Genomic DNA, 16,187 nt, shown 5'->3' on the forward strand with positions numbered 1-16,187 from the left:
AGTGATCAACTTACGAGATTGAACACAGGAAATTAAGTGACTCAGGCATATTTCACTCCAATGATTGTGGCTTGTCCTGGCGCCATTAGGCTGTAGCGTTTTTCTATTCTTGTTAAAACATGTTCTTCCATGAACCGAAGATTCATTTACAGCATTCCAGGCGCCCTCCAGCCGCGTAACGTCTGCCTTCATTCAGCATTTATGATCGCTAGCATACAGTACAACAGGAAACAGGCAGTCCTGCACGGAGATTGATTGACATGGGTATACAGCCAATCAGAACACGGAACACATTGGTCAGGTTCTGCCTTAGCCAATCAGGACTGTTGTGGCTTTATTTTTACAGAGACAAATTGGACACCTCTTCAACTCTCACATGAGCATACAACAGCCTCTACTGGTAGCAGTAGTAAATACAATAACAGACACATGCAACAGAGCACTCTAATGCACCACAAGGACGCAGAACACAATGCACATTCATACACTGTTTAAAAAAAAAAGTGCAAAATTGCACCCAAAAAAATCAGCGAAAGAGCAAATCTGGGAAAGGTGAACCGCGATGTAGCGGTGGAACACTGTATTCTATACGAGTATGGCCAAAAACATTCGCATTTTTGGCATGCCATGACTGTAAGAATTCATCTTGTATATTAATTATATTTAAATAGGCTTTATTATTATTATTATTATTGTTATATACTGTGCTGCAATTGGCTGGCGAGCAGTTCATGGTGTACCCCACCAGTTGCCCAAAGTCAGCTGGGATAGTCTCCAGCATACCCCCTCGACCCTAGTGAGGACTAGGGACTAGAAAATGAATGAATGGATAAATTATATATTATAATACCACACTGATACGTATAGATAATAATATAAATTGGAAAATGTCTTTGAATTGAATCATTTTGAATAACCTGTTGAGTTGTTTTGGAATAGTAACAGGATTGGCCTTTCAATTCAATGCATGTAGAAAAATGTATAAATGAATTCCTTGCATGCTCCAGGGAGCAAACCCCTATAAAAGCCACCCTTTTGACATTTTGAAGAATGCTTGAATAACTCACTGCTTAATCATGCACACTAACACTCAAATACTGTGTGTAAACATCTTCCATGTATTTCCGCATTGCAACTGTTGTAACCCGCACAACTGCGATGTAAAATGTCCAGTACGCTGCTAAAAAGTAGTTGTCTTTGTTTATCAGTTTACTTCGACTAGGTTAAATGGTTTACTTCATTTGGTACAAGCCTGCGTTTTTCCAAGGTGCTTTCAATCTTTTTCTCAGCAAGTCAAATGCAGTAGATTAAAACTAATCGTATGTGCTAACCATCTCTCCAGGCCATTAACCGGGGACCGGAAAATATGTGACCCGGTGACACTGACGGCAACTGTGTTCCTCTTTGGAGGAAAAGAAAATATCCTTGTGTTCTGTTACTATGGCCGGTCTGTTGTTGCCCTCTCTGTTTGAGCTATGCCAGACTGTTTTGCTGCACAATACAAATTCTTGAATTGTGATGAGGCTTGCTTTTTAAAGGAGGGAAATGCCCCTTCTGCGGGAGCGCCAGGGCAAGGGTGAGGATTGATGAACAGTAGAATCTCTCATCTGTTCTCTTTACCACAGAGAAGCAATGGCACATTACATAAAGGCATCATTTAGATCGCCTGTCTGATCTTGTGTGTTCCTCCTTGGTTGTTTTTAGCCGACGACCATCCGGATGTGTGGACCGAGCCAGGACATCAAGTATGCAGGAGCAAGAGCATTCTTGAGCTTTTGCAGATAGAAAGACCACGGATTGAATGGAGAATGGTGTCATGAGGGGATGGGACATTATGGGATTTCTGACAGAAACATGAAAGAGCACTTGTGCTGGGGGGCACAGAACACTATGAGGGTCGACTGTGTTCTCCATGTATTTACAGGGGATGTATGAATATTTGATTAATGAGTCACAAGCCCAAGGGAAATGGAATATGGCTTTACAAAGCATCCCATCTTTCTCATACACACACACACACACACACACACACACACACACACACAGATCATGCTATTCAAGGCAGCTGCCTAACATGTCATTGACATTGCAGATTCCTGAAAATCTAATCTGCAGCCAAGGAAATTCCTCCCAAGGCGGGACTCCCAGATAGTCATCACTATGTTCAACAGACAGATAGGGAGTCTGTGTGCAAAGGAAGAGACACCTAATAAAGATTTTATTTTTCACAAGAGGCAATGGCTCGTGGCAAGCTTGTATGCACAGAATTGAGTAAGACCTTCAAACACTTCTCAAATTTGCATGTGTCACTGGGATAAAACAGCAATTAGGCTATCATTATCTATAAACTAATGTGAAGAAAGTTTTCCAGAAATTATGGAAAGGTGATGAGAACAACAAATTATGCATACATTCATTAAAATTGATCCATCTATATTCTATTCTCTTCAGATCCATCCCAACTGACAATACCGAAATATTTTAAAAGTTCAACTTTGAGACCTGTTTGCGTTTTTGCTCACAAAAATGATTTTTTTAAAGTGTTTTTAGTCTGAGCATACTCGTGATTGTGGGGGGAAGCCAAAGTACCATGCTTGAAAACATTGGAAACTGCACACGTATTAAAAGTAATCACAACTGGACTGTTAAGGTTCTCTTACGACATTTCGCCTCTCATCCAGGCAGGCTTCATCAGTTCATACTCAAAGACTAGATAGGACAGCTCTAGTCTGAGGGGGTGGTGCAAGATCCAAGCTTTTATTCTGTAAGGTAGAGGCACGCCCCAACCAAGACTGGTTTCATTCTGTTGTGGTGCAAAACGTCTTTAAAATACGGTGGCGTGGGGTCTCTTGCCAATGACAGTCGTTTGGGTTGTTGTTCCATTCAGTTGTAACGATTGGAGATTAATAATACAGTATCTACCACCTGAAACCAAGGTGGCTGTGTCTTGTTTATTTGTTAGGGGCTAAATCACTGAATCTTTTAGGAAGGCATCAAAGGACAGCATATATTGTCTGTGGGAGATAGTTGGTGTCGCAGCCCTCCCCTTCTGTTCAGAGATGTTTCTTAACCTTCCCTCACTCCTCTGTCAAGCCATCTGTCTTCCCCAGAATATGTAAGTGTTTGTCCTCATAAGAGTGCTGTTTCTCTTTGAGGTGCAGGTAGACAGCCGAGTCTTGACCTGAAGAGTTATGCCACCTTGACACTTCGACCAAGGTACGCAGTTGGCACACATTGGCACGAAATGCCAATCCCGCACAACTTGTTTACACCCAAGTCAAGTACTGTTTACATAGTACGTGCAACGCACATTGTTCTCACATGGGTATGCACTGTCACCACCACTTCACGCATCCGCGAAGCAGTCGTGGCATTATTTGGGTCCACTTTGTCCCGCCTGACGCCACGCTATAGCAGGCATCACCCTCGCGTCATTAATCCCTCTATTTGCAAGGGACCTACAAGATGTTGAACTACTGAGAAGAAGCTCTCATTGCAGAAAAGAAAAGGTGTCTATATTATCTCGCAGTTGCAGCACTATTACTTGCTGAAGACTAGGAGAGAAAGCAGAAAGAACAACCCCAACTAAAAAATGGAAAGCACGGACAGTGTCGGTGAGGGAATGGCTGACTAGAAGACATCACTTTTGGCATTATGATCAGTTATGAACAGAACTTCACAAGAAAGATCCAAGAGGCTACAGAAATTACTTGAGAATACTTGTTCCAAGATCTGGTGGAAAAGTTATCCCATTCATTGAATGAGACACTTTGATACACACCGCCCGCATTGCTTGCGAACAGGTTGTGTTTTGCGTTCATGACTGGTTCACACAAGTGTCTCAAAAATTATGTGTGCCAGAAATTTGGAACATTTCCAAACGCAGCCCTGCACAGTTTACACATACTTCACACCTGTGTACGACCAATTTACTCATTGACACACAAAATTGCACACCACACGGGGGTGAAATTTGTGCAAAAGTGGCTTTATCCTATCTGTGTTGTGACATGCGCCTGCGATGTGGCTGCTTGCTTTCCCCAACATATGAATCAGTGCATTCCTAACTGCACCGGTCAGCATACACCAAATTGTTTTTCTGGGTCTGAGGTGTCCAATCTCAGCACACAGAAAGGCTTGAGTGAACGTTTGAACCCAGATTCCGACCTGAAAATTCTTACAGTAAGGCAGAACAGTCACACATCAGTGACAGCATTCTGCTGTAAACAGGAACATGTCAATGTTTTTCAATGTGCATGAGCAGAACTTGTGCACATCACAGCATATTATAGCAATCTTATTCAAATATTCCTCCTCAGGAGTGTTATCATCTGATCCATGATTGTTATGATTTTGTTCATGAGCTCCCCTTATTGTGCAACAAACAATGTTCAAATAAGAGCATATAAACGATGAGTATTGGAATCCGAGGTAAGAGACTTTGATAGTGTATTTTTCATAGCTCACTCAATTGGTGTGCAGCCACTATAGGTTTAGTTCCCACTCAGTGAAGGTGTGTGAAGGGTTCTCCATTTGTATGTGACTTGTGATTGACTTAGTGATGACCATTCCGGTGTGGAGTCTGCCTTGTACCCCAAATTAGCTGGGACAGGCTCCAGCTAGACTACTTTGTTTGCTGAGAGTGATGCATGTGAACAGGTATGATTTTCGTGGCCAGTCTACTTCCAATAAACCAAGCAAATGTGTCTGTGTAGATTCCCAGTCATCCAGGTTCTGGTAATCCACAAAGGTTGACTCGAGGGAACTGCACTCTTATTAGTTTGTTTCACCTCTGAAAGGCTTCTTCAGTTCTACATTTTTAAGTATGGAGTCTCCCTATCTATGTCTTTGGTGGGTGATCACAATAAAACATAAAAGTATTGTTGATGTTGCCCAGGGTGGCTTGTGAACAACCGCCCTGCATTACATTGGGTCATTTGCCGGATTGGTGGCAAAACAGCTGGTTAGTGGCCACTCTTCCTGTGGAATAAGACGATCTTTGGGGGAGAGATGTCAGGAAAGATTGCCTATGATTGTCATTTTGGAACAGATCACTTGTCCAGTAGTAGAGATGATCCTAAAGGCAGTAGAGATTATCCTAAAGAGTCTAAGTGTGTTTTTTCGGGGCCGGTCTTTGCCATTCGTACTGTAAGTAGTGTGTAGATTTACAGTATATGGAGTGTGTAGTTTACACAAGTATGAATTGTGTGTAAGTCATTCTAAATCAAAAGGTGTCACACTCCTTCTCCGTCTTCACACCAGGTGCAGGGGTGCTAGATTTATAGCCAGTAGCCCTTGTCCACCCTTGCGGAATGCCATGCATCTTCAAACAGGTACTTTGAAATCTCATCTCAGCGTGATATCTCCAGGCTGCTAAATATATCCGGCTGCCGGATCCTGCAGCCGTCAGAGCGTAAATACCGCCTGTACTGCATCAGACTGCATTCAGAGTCTAAAGTCTGTCCACGCAACTGCTCACTTGTCTCCGCCCGTCTCCTTCCTCGCCCTGAGCCCCCCCTTCTATGCTGCTCACAGGAGGTTGAGGAGAAGTGCTGAGGCATTGCATGCCACACACACACACACACACACACACACACACACACACACACACTCTTCTGGGCTGAAGCCAGACACATGTCATCATGCTGAGATTATTCAACACCGTGCAGGACAGGAACGTTGAAATGTGTTTGACTCTGTGAACATGGCCAAGAGCACACATGAGGTCACATTCTTCAACCTTTCATTAATAAATAGATGGTGCATACATATACTAGCATGCATTAACCTATACATCATTTGAAGGAGTTTTAGATTTGGAAGAGGGTTTTTTTTAGTAGTTATTTTTTCATGTGCGATGAAGTTATTGTTCAAGTTGAATGGGATGAATGACTTGTCTGGATCTGAATTGCCGCTTGTGCTGTTAAATGTCGCAAATTGAACTGATGTCTTCTTTGCAAATAAAAACTTCTGTGAAGTTGTGTGTAGAGGTTTCTGTCAAGTTGATTATGGCTCCATTTCCAAAAGTCTGGACAATTTATGAGTGTCTCCATGAAAGAAGACATGTTTTCATTGCTGGGGGTGTAATTGTTTATTTACATTTGGGGCTGTTGTTGTTGTGTTTTTCTTATGTGCAGTTTTTGAGAATTCATTGCAATACGGTATTGAAAAAAATAATTGAAAACATTTGGATACCCCGGCTTGATCCCTTGATCGCATCCCATCTTTGGTCATGGGACGATTGTACATTTCACCTTTCTTCCTGTCTCACTCAGATGTGATGATGGGTTTTCCCCACAATTGCACAGTGGATACATGACTTCATATAAGCGACCATAAAATCACATCAACATTTGTGTCAAAGTCAAGTAATTAAGAATATGAATAAATTAAAAATCATATTAATTATTATTAAAACTAAATTGTCAGTGTGGCTTAACAGAGTGTGAAAATTCCTCACTTTTTAGGTCATTAAAAACACAAATGATCGCGTCATCATCTTGAGAAGACACCATGGCAGAGGCCCCAGGCCCTCATTGTGCAGGCTACTTCACCTGCAGGCTGTGACAACAACAAGGCCACTGGAGTTAACGTTTAGATAGCGGATGTGTGTACCACTTTCAATTTCCATTCGCGGTGACAAGGAAACTAAGGAGCGTTTGTGTGTATGTGTATGTGTTGGGGATGGTAAAGGGGAATACTGTGTACTGTGTACATCACAGAGGTGATGCAGAGGTGCATTGAAATTCCTCATTCTCCTACCCTCTGAGGCATAGCCGGCCCTCTGTCAGCTTTGACTAAGCAGATGCTTCCGAAATGCGCACACGGGCTGAAGGGAGAGATATTGCCTGCTGTGTAACTGTCGACTTGTTTCTTAGTGCACGCCTGTGTTGATCAGGGTGGCAAGTTTAGCATCTGTGTGCGTGTGTGTGTGAACGGGGGGAGGTTTAGCAGTATGTTGGCCTGTGTATGTATGGATAAGGTAGGTATGGATTCAAGGTTGTGTGTCATCCATCGCTGACATATCAAGTCATATATTTATATATGTGGTTGCGAGAGAGGTTTAAACCGAAGCTAAACTAGTGTTTAGTTTTACGTTTGTGTATGAAAACATGAGTGTGTATCACATCTGTGAATTAGAGTCCCCTCATCCTGTGTATGGTTTTCAATCCCATTTTCATGTCCAACCCCTGTGCACCATTATCACCCAGATGCAATAAAACCCATGGTAATTAAAAAGGATCTGGCTGTAATTGCTGCAGTGAATCAACTTAATCAGCACCTGTGCTCACAGTCAACGTAATAGTGGAATCTAACCGTTTCATACCGCAGAAAAATGAATTGATCGGTTTGTATTTGAAAAACAACAAAGCACACACATCGTCTCAGTCAAGGGCAAATGCCACAATATTAGGTACACATGCGTAAACTATAATGACAAACAATTCATAAGCTCTATCAAATCAATGTGCAATATCATTACAGCGGCACCTTGATTTTCGTTTTGAATTTGTTCCAAAAGGTTCGACAAGCGATATTTGTCATAGGAAATCATGTAAATCCAAAAATATTAACAAAAAATACATTGTAGAGAAAATAATTATAGTTTCACATGCAGAAAAAATTACATGCGATGAATGAAATGGACAAATGAACACTTGACATCATTTTTACTGTAAGACTCTTGTAATCGAAAACGGTGAGGAGTGGAGGGGGCGGCGATGAGTTCTTTACTAAATTGTTTGTACAAAAACCAAGACAAAGGCAACATTTTGGTGATATCAAAACTGGGGCCTCGAAAACCGAGGTTTGACTGTATTTTGAAGTCAATTCGAGAGATGGTTTGTTATGGAGTTTGCAGTGCTGTACAATTGTACTTTCAGTTACTTTCAGTCAGACACAAACATCCAAATTGACAAAAAAAATGTGTTATGCTACATTTTATACTGGATGTTTGGATTTCCACATGTTGTGCAGATGTACATAATGTTGTCTAAAGTGTGTGTTGTGAAATGTAGGGAGACAGAACAGTTACTTAACACCACAAACAGTTTGGAGAGGAATGAATTGGTGCAAAATACAATGCTGTACAATGCCTCATCACAGTTATGGTTGTCCTCAGAGGGCTGCAGGTTTGCCTGACGTGTGCGCAGCCTGACTGTTAGGTTGTCCTAGTAGACGTTTTGCCTCTCGTCGAAGCAGGCTTCAAAGACGAGATAGGACAGCTCTAGTCTGAGGGGATGGTGCAAGATGCAAAGGCACACCCCAACCAACACGGTTTTCACTCTTTTGTGGGGCAAAATGACAGCCGTTACAGTGGGGTGAGGCCTCTGCCTGCCAACGACAGTCATTTGGACGAAACAAGGGTGAATCAAATTGCATGCAGTTAGAATTTTCTGTCAAAATGATTTCCAGGCTTTTGCGGGCCAAAAAAAACGAGGTGGCGAGCCGGATCTGGCCCCCGGGTCTTGAGTTTGACACTTGTGCTGTACATAAACAAGGTCATACAAAACACAATGAATGAATGCTGGGGAAATTGCCACTCAAGTTTGGTTGTGGTTTAATTTATTTCAAGTTTACTTGATGGGTGATCTAGTGGGCTACCTAAACCATTCTTAAAATTTTCTTTATCCTGTTTATTGTCATGGGTGAGCTGAAGTAAGCGTATCCCAGCTGACTTTGTCAAAAGGTGTGGTACAACCTGGACTATTTGTCAGTCAATCACACATAGACAAACACCCATTCACACCTAAAACTAAGCACTGAGAGAACATGCATGAACTCCACATAGAGAAGTTTAAGCTGAGAATCAAACCCAGAACAACCTGGTTGTGAGCAGATGTGTTTCACTTTGCTTTCATGGCCACCCAGTCAGGAGATCGAGAAGATCTGGGTTTGAATCTCCGTTGGGCATCTCTGCGTGGAGTTTGCATATTCTCCGTGTGCGTGCGTGGGTTTTCTCCGGGTACTCCGGTTTCCTCCCACTTTCCAAAACCATGCATGTTAGGTTAATTGGAGACTCTAAATTGTCCATAGGTATGAGTGTGAGAGTGAATGGTTGTCTTTCTATATGTGCCCTGAGATTGACTGACAACCAGTCCAGGATGTAACCTGCCTCTCGCCCGAAGTCAGCTGGGATAGGCTCCAGCATACCCGCGACCCTAGTGAGGATAAGCAGCATAGAAGATGGATGGATGGACTTTGCTTTCAAGTTAATTACTATAGTCTGCAAATACGTGTTTAAAAAAAATCAAATATCAATGTCACTATTTTTAAAAAATGACATAATGCCTTGATCTTAAAATACATGCAGGTGTTATGCTGTGACCCCATTTTAACCTAACTGCCTACATTTATGAAGATGTACAGTAGGAGTGGTAATGTTCAATACTCGTTTGCAACATAACAAAACACCTTTTGCAAAACACGGCAGAATCTGGAGTGAAATGAATATTTTATACATGACATAATACACACAGTTAAACAATACGGTTAAAACCTAAGAAAAAACCCAGCAACGAAACAACTAAAACCATGAATAAATTAACAAGCCCATTACTCTCACACCACAGGGGCCACAGCCTCATTGAAATATAGGTCTTTTCAACACATATACCTAATATACTAAAAAAGAACATTTAAAATGATTCAGTGGCTCATGTGAACGCATTAATTTTCAGTACTAAAAATATATTTTTAAGCATGTCTCGGGCGCGACTTCTTTCTTGAGCAGAATGCATAATGGATCCCCGTATAATCCATTATGGTAGCAGAGGGAATGGGAGATAAAGAGTCTTCAGCAGCAGCCACCCGGGGTTGTTCTTCTTTAAATGAAGTTTTAATAAAGAGCGACGAAGAGGCTGTACAAGGTCAATTATCAGACATTGCCCTTCACCTGACGTGGTTCTCTGCGAGCCCCGTGTCACCATAAGAGCTGTCAGTCACAGCTTGCTGGTGTACACATTAAAAATGAAGGCTGAACTTATCTATCCAACGTCGCTCTCAGTGTGCGCTTTCTTGTTGACTATTTTTCGCAATGACTGGCACAGAAGGTCACCACTGTCGTAGACAGGCAAATCAGGGTGCCCGACGAGAGGATCTCTTTATGCATCAAGAATGCTTACAAAGTCGGAGAGAAAATGAGGTATGAATTTCTGCTGTCGGGGCGCTCCATTTGTATCGAACACTAAAAAGGTCCCCCTCAACTCATTGTGATGAGTGAGGCGGATTTTAATGTATGGGATGCTTATGAATACACTTACATATTCATTTGAGCAATAAACACTGGGCTGGGCCCCCCACAAAAAAACAAACTGCCTAGCTTCTGGCGGACATTTTAATTAAATGCCATGGATTGTCAAATTTATCGATTCTTTCTCTCCAGCCTGAAGGATGTCCGGAGCCATTTCCATATCTTTAGCGGTCTCTCCTGCTTATGTGAGGTGAGTGATGGTAGCGGATGGAGGTCTGGTTGGTTAATTTGGGCCTGGCGCTCCCAGCTTGGAGCTGTAGGAGGAGGGAGCGGGGTGGAAAATGGATGTAGATAGGCGAAAGAGGGGTATTAGGGGGGTTGCACATGTCCTGAAGCAATAGCCTTCAACAAGGCTCTCCCTCTCTCCGAGCAGATCTGTTTACAGATGGGCGTCTGACAGGCCTACAGCTGTTCTCGTAATTGTTCATTAAGTGTTCTATTGATTCCCTTATTTCGAGTACATGTGTCTTTCAGCCGCTGCTCTCCATGTGAAGTGGGAAACACACACACACAACACACACACACACACACACACACACCCCTCCATGCTGGGTCAAGATGACAGCGGAGGCTGATGCCGAAAATGTGAGCTGCCACTTCTAATCCAGGACTCGCCTTTCTTTGTTGGAGTCCATCAGGGCCCGGAATAACTTGACAAACCAGGCTTTTATTTTCCAAACTTTTAGCATCAATCAATTAAAGTGCTGGCAGCAACATGGAACAATGTTTAATTCCTTGTTAAGCGCCAGTAGCTTCAGATTGCACCTGGCTGATAAGGGAGCTCGTGTGAGTCTATTAAATCCTGAGATTCTTGCCTGATTACTTGAGATGAATACAAGCTTTATTTAAGCAGAAAACAAATCAGGAGAGGTAGTTGGAAAACGAAAATGAAAATCAACCAAAAGAGGGCAGAACATTACAGTTTCCTTCTATTATAGGCAAGATCATCTTCCATTGCAGATTATCATATTTAAGAGAGACCTGATGGACATTTAAACTGCAAGCAAAACCAAAAAGCTTGCGCTCCACTCAAAATCCTCTTTGTAAAAAATAACCTAAAAAAAAAGTTAGTCAAACCTTGGTTTTTGTATGCTTTGTTTTTGTCGAAAAATGTCACCACTATTTACTATGTCCAGAAAAAAACAAGGAACTGCGAACATGCGAGTCTGTTGTCTTATTTATGTCTAATATGTCTTATTTTCTCTGATTATATACTGTGTTGGGTAATACTCGGGAAGCTCCGATCAGGGTTTCATGCTGCCGATACCGATCATCCATGAGTGAAATCGACCGATATCAATACCGATCACGTAGATTAGGTGTCATTTTTTTTTATTTACTATTGGCTATATTAGGGGTCACCAATGTTTTTTCTTGTGAGAGCTACTTTTACAAAATGAAAATGGCCAAGAGCTACTGATTTTTGCAACATTTATTTTCATAGTTTATTATTTCAACCCAAACAAATCAGTGCTCGTTTCACCAGATCACCAAAATGCTGGTATCCACAACTCATTTTTTATTTAAGAATGCATTTCTTTCTAGTGTTCTCACATTATTAACTGAAAACCTGAAAGAAAAGCAGGCTTGCAGGCCCCGAATGGTGGGGGCCTCCCTGGTGCCCGCAGGCACCATGCACATTGGTGACCCCTGGGCTATATAATATGAAAGGGTAACCATAAAATTTAGACAACATATTTGACTTTTTCAAAATCACTGGTGACACTTGGGTGTATGAGGGATTTGGGTGTGAGAGCAGCTTGATGGCACTCCAACAGGACCCCCAGGCAAACCTGGTTTCCTCCTGTCTTAGATACCTAAATTAAAAACAAAAAAACAAAAACAAAAAAAAACACCTAAAATATCCTCCATTGAATAAAACGTTGCAGTTTTGTCATGTGCTTGAGATGGGGGCAGACAGGTGGGGGGAAATACTGGGCCCCCCACTGACAGTGCTTAGCACACGAAAGACTAAAGTCACATCAAGTCACGCTGACTCCAGAAAACGTCTGAATGCAGCGCGTTCATGTGCCTTGCAGCATCTTACTAGTACAGCGCACATTGTATCCTCTTTCCACATGTGCCCCTTTCCATGCAGTGCTAGGATAGGACCGGACGAACAGAAGTGTGAGAAATAAAAAAAAAAAAAAAACGGGCAGGAAAAAATAACACTTTGATAGGTCAAAGAAAATTACCGGGGACGGAACAAAAAACAAAACTGGTACGTAAAACGATTAGTGAAGCAAAATGCTCAAAAAGAGAAAAAGGGAAACACAAAAGACTCACCAGAAAACGATCAGAAAACTAAACATGCCACACTGGGCAAAAAAAACACACAATTATAAACACAGTGGTTGAGTCCACAGCACAAATATAACAAGGAGCACTTCTGGCTTGGTCTCTCACACGTAGCGCTGATTGAGAAAGTGACAGAAAGATTTGGTAGCTGTCTGCCTCCTTTATGACAGCTCCACCTGATTACCAATCCCCCACACCTGGGATACACCTTCCAGGTGTGTCACCACTCTGCAAAGGGGAGAAAAAAACAAACAAACAAACACAGACACACAAACACAAGCAGCCACACCTGCTACGGGATTTAACAACAGCAATACGAGGGATTGCATACTTGGTTTTCATACACCGTCTTAGTGTATCTAAGAAAAAAGTGGATTCAAGCAGATTGAAGTAGGATTCAATATTAATAAATGGAATATTTTCATAGTTAAGAGCATAGAAAACCTGTTTATGACTTTCCAAATAAAATTGTATTAGAGCCCTGTAGTCATGAAATAACACCCCTGCAGTCACCTTTGCACTCCTATTATTCTTTGCTAAATACACTTTGCTCAAGTGTAATGCGCAGGCCACGGGATAACTGCAGGGACATAAGAGACTGCCGCCGCTTTAAACGTAGCATGCTGCTGAGCTAACTAGCAGGCTCAATTTTTTTTAATTTATTTATTCTTTAAGGGTTTCAAACAGAGTGGGGGAGAAGGACATAGTAAGAAGCCAAAAACGTACGTCTTCCACAAGCGTGAAGGTAATCTAATATAATGTCATGACTCATCAGCATTACATTACTGATGCCTAGTGACCAGAATACTACACATAGCTTGTCTTTTGACATATGTGTATATATATATTTTTGACTAATAATTGTCCATAGTCAACCACAAAAACAGTGGTCTTTCATTAATTAATCATTTTTTTAAAAGCGATGTTGCGGGGGATGACTGTATATCAAATAATGGTTAAATATATACTGTATATAAAAAATATATATAAATATTTTATGCATAAAACTATACTTTTTCTTTATAAAAATGTATTTTTGTTGGGAAGGGGGTCCTACAGGGCAGGGAGGTTTAATCCAAAACTTTCTTCAAGGTAGGTTGTTAGTGTATTTATTAGTGCTTGAACGGTGCTGGTGCAAGTAACTCACAGAGTGTTTTGTACAGACATCATCAGCTTCTCAATAGTGGGGGCCGAAAATAATTGTCATAAGGAATACAGTCACCCGCCAGTTGTTCAATTCATGATGAAACTACGAGTAAACAGAGCAATCACACTATAGCCACTTACCATGGTCACAAACCCAGCATGGTGTTAACGCAGTAGTGTCAGGACATAACTGACCCGAATGAATAAACAGACAATGTGTGTAGTAAATCAAAAAGGTACTATTGTTTGGAGTGGTCAATGTATTTATTTTTTATTTGTTCGAGGCCTTTCAATGTAGCTTTCAAAGCGCTTCAGTGAGTTAAGTCATATACTCCCAGCCGGGGTGGTCGTCTCCATTTCTTGGGCGAGCACATTCTGTCGTCCCTCCTGCGCTGAGTGGAGTAATAATGTTTTCTGTAAAACACAATCAGTCACTTCCCTCCCTGCCTTTGTATAAGCTTCAAGACCCCCACCCTCCCCACCCAATCAATACTGGCTGGCAAGGTGACTTATTGTTGGTCAGCAGTAGAGTTGAGCTGAGCAGCAGAGGCCAGCAAACGGTCTGCACAGTCGTCCCTCGTTTATTGCGGTTAATTGGTACCTGACCGCGATAAGTGCATTTCCGCGAAGTAGGAATCAATATTAATAAATGGAATGTTTTCATAGTTAGAGCATAGAAAACCATTTTTTTACTTTCTAAATACATTTTCTGACCATTATTAGAGCCCTGTAGACATGAACTAACACCCCTACAGTCACCTTTACGCTCCTGTTATTCTTTGTTTACAACATATTGCTCAGCTGTAATGTGCAGGCTACAGGATCACTGCAGGGACATACGAGACTGCCGCCATTAGCATAGCACGCTACCGAGCTATCCATCCATTGTCTATACATTTTCTATATATTAGGGTCGCGGGGGCATGCTGGAGCCTATCCCAGCTGACTGGTCGCCAGCCAATCGCAGGGCACATATAGACAAACAACCATTCACACTCACATTCATACCTATGGACAATTTAGAGTCTCCAATTAACCTAACATGCATGTTTTTGGATGTGGGAGGAAACCGGAGTACCCGCAGAAAACCCACGCACACAGAAATGCCCAAAGGAGAATCGAACCCAGGTCTTCCCGATCTCCAGACTGTTACTGTGTTGGCCAACATGCTAACCACTAGACCACCGAGCGGCCCGCTACCGAGCTAACCAGTCCAATTTACTTATTCTAAACTTAAGAAAGAGTTTCAAATGGAGTAGGGAAGAAGGACAAAATAACCACTTCCACACGGATTAGGAGGGGAACTGGGAACTGTGTCATGTCGGACATGCCATGGCTGACTATATGGAGTATGAAGGTAATCTAATCTAATGTCATGTGTCATCAATGTAACATTACTGACACCTAGTGACCACAATGCTACATATAAGTTGTCTTTCGAATATTTTTAGACTAATAACAGTCCATAGTCAACCACAAAAAAAGTGGTATCAGAAAACCACGATAGAGTGAGGGAGCGATGTTCAAACTGCACTGTAGTAAGGGACGACTGTATCCTGATGCCTGTTGGTCCCTGATGGCATAGGCTTATATAGGGGAACCTCGGTTAGCGTCTTCCCCGGTTAATGTGCTTTTTGGTTAACATAGAAAATTGAACACACAATTTTGCCTCTCAAAATATTTGTTAACTTGTTTTTATACATCTTATACATTTTTTCTGCTTCTTAAGTTTTTTTTGGATAATAAATCTCCTATATAATGTGTTTTTCTTCTTATAGGCATTTTGCAGTCCCTCTGTCATGGCTGATTTCTCTTCTTTTGCTTATTCATTTGCTTACAATTCTGTCAATGGATGGTCCTTATCGTAGAACTTCATGTTAAATGTTTAGAAAGTTCTCATATGCTTCATCCACATCATTTTCACTGTCCACACAATCCCATCTTTGTTCTTCCAGATTTTCCCAAAAAATCTCACAAAATTCACCCAGCAGCATCAGAAGTCAGCTTCACTGTGCTTGTCTTATGGTCATGCAAAGAAGCACGTTTGAGAAAAGCCGATAGACAATATGATTAATCAGCATTTCCCCATATACTGTAGTTATGGGTAGCGCTAATATGCATTTTTACACACACTCACAACCCTTGTCACTCAGTGAGCGAGGTGAGCCGGTGCAGCAATTTGTATAGTGTTGATAAACCCACATTGTTTATTGTAATTTGGAGACATTTTCATGAGGAGGCCTTCAGTTTAATAGCGTCTTACTGTTTTTGAAGGCCACAAATGGATGATGGGTGGTCATGACTAGTTGTTGCTGGCCTTGCTTACCTTTGCAGTTTTGTGACAATACTTTCAAGGCCTTCACTTAACAAAACCACTGTTGCGTCTTAGTTATCATATGATGACCAAGGCTCAGCTTAAAGCACACGACTCGACTTTAATGATACATTCCCAATTCATTATAAATGTATAATTGTTTAATTTTTTATTTTA

The sequence above is a fragment of the Dunckerocampus dactyliophorus genome, chromosome 10 (assembly GCF_027744805.1).
Source record: "Dunckerocampus dactyliophorus isolate RoL2022-P2 chromosome 10, RoL_Ddac_1.1, whole genome shotgun sequence".
In the NCBI taxonomy this organism is placed as follows: domain Eukaryota; kingdom Metazoa; phylum Chordata; class Actinopteri; order Syngnathiformes; family Syngnathidae; genus Dunckerocampus; species Dunckerocampus dactyliophorus.